This window comes from Pongo pygmaeus, chromosome 18 (genome assembly GCF_028885625.2).
Source record: "Pongo pygmaeus isolate AG05252 chromosome 18, NHGRI_mPonPyg2-v2.0_pri, whole genome shotgun sequence".
In the NCBI taxonomy this organism is placed as follows: domain Eukaryota; kingdom Metazoa; phylum Chordata; class Mammalia; order Primates; family Hominidae; genus Pongo; species Pongo pygmaeus.
The window spans coordinates 51,199,843-51,207,998 of record NC_072391.2 but is presented as its reverse complement, the minus strand read 5'-3'; the positions used below and the strand labels follow the sequence as shown (position 1 = coordinate 51,207,998).

At 46.4% G+C, this 8,156-nt stretch overlaps 1 long non-coding RNA gene across 1 annotated transcript; it reads right to left on the bottom strand.

The window, feature by feature from the left end:
• Nucleotides 1–1,584: 1,584 nt before the first annotated feature.
• LOC134738605 (uncharacterized) lies at nucleotides 1,585–5,531 on the bottom strand. The gene is made up of 2 exons (XR_010124467.1): nucleotides 2,878–5,531; nucleotides 1,585–2,150 (listed from the first exon to the last, which is right to left on the bottom strand). It is a non-coding gene; the product is annotated as an uncharacterized LOC134738605 (long non-coding RNA).
• Between the last annotated feature and the right edge of the window lie 2,625 nt (nucleotides 5,532–8,156).

Genomic DNA, 8,156 nt, shown 5'->3' with positions numbered 1-8,156 from the left:
AATTCGTGAGTTAAATGTTTACGATGGGGCCAGGCGCGGTGGCTCATGCCTGTAATCCCAGCAGTTTCGGAGGCCAAGGTGGGTGGAGCACTTGAGGTTGGGAGTTCAAGACCAGCCTGGCCAACAAGGTGAAACCCTGTCTCTATTAAAAATACAAAAAATTAGCCAGGCATGGTGGGCACCTGTAATCCCAGCTACTCAGGAGGCTGAGGCAGGAGAACTGCTTGAGCTCAGGAGGCGAAGGTCGCAGTGAGCCGAGATCGTGTCACTGCACTCCAGCCTGGGCGACAGAGTGAGATTCTGTCTAAAAAAAAACAAAAGTTTATGAAGTGACACCACTATCTTAGTAGCACAGTGGGATCTGATGTCAGTCCAGTGCCCCAAGTCCATGTCCACTAAGCTCTTCCAGTGTTCCCTCAACTCCATTGGCCAAAGCAGTTTGTCTTTTGTGATTTTGCTCTCTGGGGCTGGCCTGGGCCCTGCCCCCACACTGTGGCCTTGCAGTGCCTTGCTTGGAGTGCTTCTTGGTACCCCTTTAATCAAGACAGAACCAAGACCTTCTACAGACCCCACTGGCTGCCATGCCCCAAGCACCAGCTCAGATACCTGTCTATCATATCAGTACCTCCTCAATTAAGTGTCACTTTGAGACACTAACTTTGCTGACCAAATTCCCCGCAGCTTTGCCCATTATCAGCTTTCTCCTCTTACCTGTTGCTAAGCTTCCACTAGGATCATGGTCAACTCACCTTACACAGCACCAGTGACAAGAAACAACTCAGGATGTGGTACAAAATTGGGTGTAGGTGGAACAAAGGTTAGAAGCAAGTTTTGGGAGGTGAAATTGTAAGAGGTGGGGGTAGATTTCAAACAGCCTTGCAAGCTGTGGTCAGAAAACCCAAAGAGAAGGGGAAACTAGAGGAGATTTTAAAGCAGGGGATGCTGAGATCAGATCAATTTTGCTTTAGCAACTAGTCAGCTAACAAATGTTTATTGAGCACCTATTATGTGTCAGATAAAAGTTAGCTGGATTGATAGCTGCTGAAGATCAGATAATCTGGGGGACATGAAGTCTTATGAGTCCTGTGGGATACCATAAAATGGAAGTAAAAATTTGATCCAGCAAGTCCTGCCCTCTAGTTCCTCTAGTCCAACACGGAAACCAAATTTGGCAAGTAAAATTGTGTTCATAAACACTCTGGTAACAGGACAAATGAAAATGATCAACGTGGAGTGTCCTATAAGTGACTCAAGGATTCGCGTGGCGAGAGAGGCAGTGAGGAAGTAAAGATCCAACTAAGGTGCTCCTGGAGAGTGCCGGCAGCAAAGGCAGAGTGCAGAGACCTCTAAGGAGGAGCGCACCGTGGGACGGTGCCTCCATGGACAGCGGGGCTCCCGGCGCACCCTGGGACAGTGCCTCCGTGGACAGCGGGGCTCCCGGCGCACCCTGGGACGGTGCATCAGTGGAAAGCCGGGCTCACGGTGCACTCTGGGATGGTGCATCCATGGAAAGTCGGGCTCACTTTGTAACCACCTCACTCCAGGATTCTTAGTTACAATCATAACACCAAGCATAAATGAGTGATTTCAATTTTTTTTATTTTTAATTTTTGTGGGTACATAGGAGGCGCATATATTTATGGGGTACATCTTAATAGAAACTCTAAGAGCCGGGGCTTCTGGGTAATAAGCACAGAGTATGAAGCCGCTGTGTTTTACTGACTTATAAATAGGACACCCTTTAGTCAGCCCTGTGCCTTAGAAAGCATGACACTCACCCTCACACCATGCCCCACCGAAAAAGAAACCACAGACCAGATTATCACCTCTCCTAATGAGGCATTGGAATAATCTTCGCACTGTTCCGCGACCCGAAGGGCTCAGGAGTGCTGGAAAAAGATTCTTCACCTGTTGAGCAGTTCTAGCGGAGAAAAGATCAGGCTCGGCCTGCTTCCCTGCGAATCTGCCCTCTGTTGAGCCAAGACATCTGAACCAGAAAGCCGGTGAGGGGGTGGCTCTCCATCCCCGTGGGAAGGCTTTCCCTGGTCCTCTCACTACCTTATTCAGGCCTCTTTAGTTCAGAAATAGCCTTAGGTTTTGCTCCTGGCTCGATTTTCCTCCTTAATAGCATCGCTCTTTTTTCCATGTTTCTGTACAGAGAGATGTTGGCATGAGTATTTTGGTTTGGATGCCATGATAATATTTATCATCGTAATTGATACATGCTGAGTCATTATTAAGTATTAGACATGACGTTAATTGCTTAATAGGCACGATCACAGGTGATACAACAATCCTTGGAGCTAGACTACAGTTCAGCAAAATTTTTCTATGAAGGGTCAGACAATGACTATTTGGGCCTTTGATAGCCCTATGGTCCTTTGCAACCACTCAACTCTGCCACCGTAGTTGGAAACAGCCTTAGATAATACATAAACTGATGAGCATGGCTGCGTTCCAATAAAACTTTATAAGAACAGGGGATGGGCCAGATTTGGCTGTGGGCTATACTTTGCTGACTCCAGCTTTCGATTTTACTACGGTGGTTTCTGCTTGACTGGCCAGTGTTCCGAATGATGCATCTTGGCCTCTTTGACGTTAATATCCTGCATCATAAATTTCAGTGGCTCTAATAATATGTAAAATCACCAATATCTTGTGGATGTCTGTGACCTATGGAGAAAACAATAACACACACACTGTTTTCTAGAGTAACAAAGGTTCTCCTTTCTGGGCTCATATTTGGAGGGAGGGGCCGTTCCTGTTCTTGTAAGTGACCTGGAACCACCTTCCTCTTCAACATGCTTTAGGATGTTGAAGGTGAACCTGGGAGGAGGGCTCAAGAATGTTCACTGCCTTCCCAAATTCAATACATACCAGAAACTTGAAATCCAGTTTCTATAATTCACCTGAAATAGCTTCTCCCATCTGGACTTCCATTGCCCCATCTGTAAAATGGGTGTGACATATTAAAAACTTCTCTTTGGGGTATGTGCCTTTGCAAATGTGGTAACTATTGCTTCTTTCACCACGCTGCTCTCCTATCCTCAGGCTCTGTATTAAAATGAGCAAAGGGCAGAAATCAGAAATGCTGATTAAGAATAAGATTTTGAGGACAGGGACCTTGTGTTGCTAGCAGAGTCTGATATTCCAGAAGGAATCAACAAGTGTGTGTTGGCTAAGACTGAATAAGACTGAAGAGTCAATACTATGAAGAGCTGGCAATATAGCAGTCCGAGGAGGGCCTGTGGCCTTGGCTAGCTTCCTCATCTGGCCCTTCCAAGGTACCTTCAGCCTCCCAAGCTATGTCCCAGTGAGGACGCCCCTGACACAGCCACACATCTATTGCTTTCTGCTGGGTACAGAGTTTTGCTGGCCCAAGGCTGTCAAATTCACTTTGATTTTGGCCTCAGCTGGGCTTCATGCTTTCAGAACAATTTCTCCCACCACCTTTCACTTGAAGTCCTTGCAGGGATGCCTCTCCAATTCTGCACGCACAGCTCACTTAATGGGCACAAAGAAATGGGAGAAAGCTCAGGGAAAAAAGAAATAACAACCCGACCCAGTCTAAACCTTGGGAAATCGAACAGGGTCTGCATCTCTTTGAAAACTATACACAGGCATTTCTGGTCGAAGTGAAACCATGCTTCTCACAGAGGGCTGGAGACAGCAAATGGAGCCTTAGTCATACACAGTTAGTTTCAAACTTATGTTGCTGCTCACAGGGAGAAATCAATGTACGGTATATTAAAAACAATCACTGCAGCCCTTAAATGATCCAATAGTTTAGCTTTGAATGCATTCAAGCTAATGGGGGCTTTAATGGCTTCTGACAGATCATTCCATTGATCAAGGGGCATGTATGAAATACGCTGCCTACTAAACTCTGTTTTGATTTTGAGAAAAGAAAACTAAACGTCCATGGTAAACATGGCTTGATTGTTCACATGTTCACCGAGATCCCTCTCAGCGTGACCCTGGTTGGGAGCAGAGGAGGGAAGGATAATGGGAATCCTATATACCTGGTTTGCTTCTCTCCTGACTCTAATCAAGGCATAATCAACTGGAAACCTTTGTCTGCAGAGATGGGGGCAGGGGGAAGGAAGGTGACCAGCGGTCCAGTTTTCTGGGTTGGATGAGTTATAAGCCACAGCTTTGGCTGTCTGAGAAATTGATTCATCTCTTGCAGGCCTTGGGGGTTTGGGGGTTAACTGTGCTGGTTCCAACGTGGAAAGCCGAATTCCCTATTTGAAAGGATAATCAGGTTTTTCAGTTGGGGACAGCAGTTTTGCAAAGAAACAAATGAAATCATGCTCCTCCATCCGTGTGTCTGGAGGCTCCAAGATTATTTTATGAAGTGCTGAACGTACCTCTACTCAAGAAAGGCAGTTTTCACAGGGTGCATGGAGTCTGAAAAACTTAAAGAGGCCTTAACATGATTCATTGAGACTATTCTTGTGCAAGAGAGGTTTCTATTTCTCCAAGCCCTGGCTGCCTGCTGTGGCTTTAAGAGTGAGCCATATACTGTTCCTGTGTCAGACTGGTCTTGCCTGATCAGAAGTAATGAATGTATGTAGAAATTCTTCCATCACCCACCCAAGCTAAATTGGTTTCACAAAATGAATAATAATAATTTCTCTCCCTTGGACTTGAGTAGGACTTTAGCATTTACAAAGCCCTTCTCCAAATGTTATCTCTACCTGCTAGCTGCACAGCCATAGTTTTACCTGTGTGGATGGGGATGGATCTGGCTTGTGGAACCTCTCTCCTTCCCTCGGAGGCTGGGAAGGGAAGAAGGGTGCCCTTGAAACTGGCATCATGAAGAGAGTGATCACCTGTGGTCTTTGTTTAATCTTTAACACCAAGCAAGGCTGTGTCGAGGGCAAGGTTTAGTGGCTCATGCTTGTAATCTCAGCGCTTTGGGAGGCCGATGCAGGCAGATCACTTGAGCCTAGGAGTTTGAAACCAGCCTGGGCAATGTGGTGAAACCCTGTCTCTACAAAAAAATTAGCCGGGTGTGGTGGCAAGTGCCTATGATCCCGACTACTTAGGAGGCTGAGGCAGGAGGATCGCTTGAGCCCATGAAGTCAAGGCTGCAGTGAGCTGTCATCTCACCACTGCACTCCAGCCTACGTGACAGAGTGAGACCCTGTCTGAAAAAAAAAAAATAAGACTGTGTGAAAGAGCTTCACGCCATTATCACTAATGAAGAGGGTCAGAATTACCCGAATCACACAGGATCTGGAACCATTGAACGTCTCCTAAACTTCCTGTAGAATGGTCTTGACCCTTTTGGCCCCACCTGTAGGGCACCTTGCTGTCCTAGGCCAGCACTTCCCATCTCTCGGCAGGAAACTACTGCATTTACCAGATCAGAAACAAAGGGAAACCCCACCTGCTAGAAGTGCTTCATTTGTATTGGTGCCATGTTTAGTCAGTGGCTTTTGTAAAATTGATGAATTTTGTCTAAAGGCAAGTGCAGACAGGCAAACAGATCTGTATCTGCTGTTATCCATTTAGCTTGACACACATGTGCAGAGGAACTATTTTACCTCAATTCTTTCAGGATTGATGAAAAGTAAATGCGAGCAAAGTCACGAACTGCATCATTGGAAAAGAATCACTGAATCTAATGCTGGAGGTTAATTAATGCTTCCCTCCCCTTGAAATAGACTGACCCTGGTACTTAGACATTCAGAGTCAATAAACAATTGTTGTACACAGATCATCCATTAGAAGGCGATGGCAAGAATTTTTTTTAAGCAAATCTAAAATTGCAATGGGTGACCTACTCCCACTGAAGAAATGGGAGTCCTAAAACATCATTTTTCATAATATCTCATTTATAAAAAGTTTCATGCCATCCGCCTAGCGAAAAATGGAAGCTGTGAAGAGCAAATGGAATAATATATGGGATAGTGACACAATATTCTTCTTGAACAAGCCACAGCTATCTTTAGTCCCTTTAATATTTTGGTCAGGATATCACTGATCATATTTTTCATCATAATAATGTACATGCGTGGAGTGATTTTTAAGTACTAGACATGATATGAATCACTTAACATGGCTGATCGCAGGGGACAGAACAATCCAATGAGCTAGGCATTATCATCATCCCCATTATAGAAACAAAGACTGGAGCACAGAGGGGTTAAGTGATTTGGCCCAGTCACAAAGCTACAACTGTTATCACAGGAAACTTGGTTAATAATAATAGCTAGTACCTCACTGAAGACCAGTATATGTCAGGTACTGCGGGAGGCATTTTAAATGCACATTAACTTATTGAACCTTCACAGCAACCTTACGTGATGGATTACTACTATTCTATTTTGTAGACAAGAGAAGAAAGGTTTGAAGAGGTGGTAGAGTGAGGATCACACACAGAATCAGAACTTAAACTCAGAAAACCTCTTCTGCCACTCAGGAATCCAAAGATTTGGAAAATCTGATGAATGACAGCGGGATAGAAAGAGCAGAGGGTGCAGAGAGGCTCCGTTTCCAATGTAGGAGGAGGATTTGGGCCAGAGAGCAGGAAGGACTTGGCTGACAAGGTTCTGAGAGGTGGGAATTAGGACCGTCCTGGGAGCATTGGGTCGCCGGGACACAGGACTATGGGAGCAGGGCTGCCTGGGAACCAGGGTGGAAAGCTGTCTGGTCCTTCTAGCCGGGATCTGGGGAGCACTCGTGGTTCTCCTTGTTAATAAGAGAGAATGGAGAACCAGATCTTCAGATACTTTCCTGGAGCTTCCAGGAATCTATCGGGTGTCTCAGGTGAGCGAACCAGGTGAATGCCTTCTGACAACCCCCAAAACCTGCCTCCCAAACACAGCAACAGCCCAGGGGTGCCCTTGCTGTCTTGCAGAAGTCATTCTTAGCCAGCTCCCCTCCTCCCACCCATCCTCTGCAAGCTGCCCGGCTTTCCCTACAGCCGCAATCATCACAACACGCCTGTGCCGTCTCTCCCCTTTATGGTTGTCAAATTGATTTCACCACCGCGATACCTATGGCTCCCAATGAAACTTAATTAAAAATACCATTTAATCACAGAGTAACAAAGGCAAACGGGATAAACGGCATTACTACTTCGGCGCATTTTAATCCACACCGCTCCTCTCCATCTGAATCTGTCTGGATGAGAATTGCCTTTTCAAACCAGAATCCCCTTGTCTTCCATGTGCTTGCCTCTGACAGATCTCCAAAATAAACCGTATTTAGCGTGGCATGGATCCAAATGTATGCAATTTGCCCAGTGGTAAAATCAGCCCTAACTAGAGCAAGAAAAAAAAAAAAAAGAAGTTGCATTTGAAAATACCTTCCTTCCCTCGAAGCATACAAAAAAACCGTCTACTGAACGTGGGGTCCATTAAACGGGTCCTGTGGACTCTCAATTCTGGCATCCCTCGATTCAGTGAGTGATGGATTTTGAAACTTATTACTAAAATTGTGTCACCAATGATGCCATGACCCTGCTCTTTTATGTCTAGAAAGCTCTGTGGGGCTGGAGCCTGCCAGTGAGGGCGTCAGGAATGGATTTGCTGGGGTGCGGAGGGGAGGGGCTTTTTAGAGTGAACTCTGCAGGCGGGCAACCTAGAGGGGCCGCAGGCCATCCTGAGATCTCAACCAGCCAGGGGGACATTCCCAGTTGGAAAGCCGCTCCTTTGAATTGAGTCATTTGCTCTCTCAGAGACCCTCTGGAATCCAGATAGAGCGATGGTCTAATGCATAAAAATATCTCACCAAGTTACCTCCACGCCCTTGCTGCTTGAAACCCTTTCATGCTTCCTGGGGTGTGTGGAATAAAACCCGAGTGGCTCCCGCCTGCTCTGCCCTACATCTCCCCTTCTTCCCTCCTGGTCTTCTCGGCTTCGGGCTCAGGGCCCTTTTCCTTCCTTGGTCACCCCCTCCCAGGGCTCTCCTGCCTGGGCCCGCCGTCCCCTTTCCTGGGAAGCTCTTCCCGACCACCTCCCTTCCCCACAGCCTGACCAAGGTCCCCTTGGTCAGTCACCATCTCCTCCTGTCCCTCTCCCAGTTGGTTCCCTTCCTGGCACTTAGAACCACCTAGAACACTCTTGTTATTGATTTGCTGCTTACTATCTATTTCCCCACTATGGGGTGAGTTCCTCTTTTGGTCACTACATATCCCAGGGCAT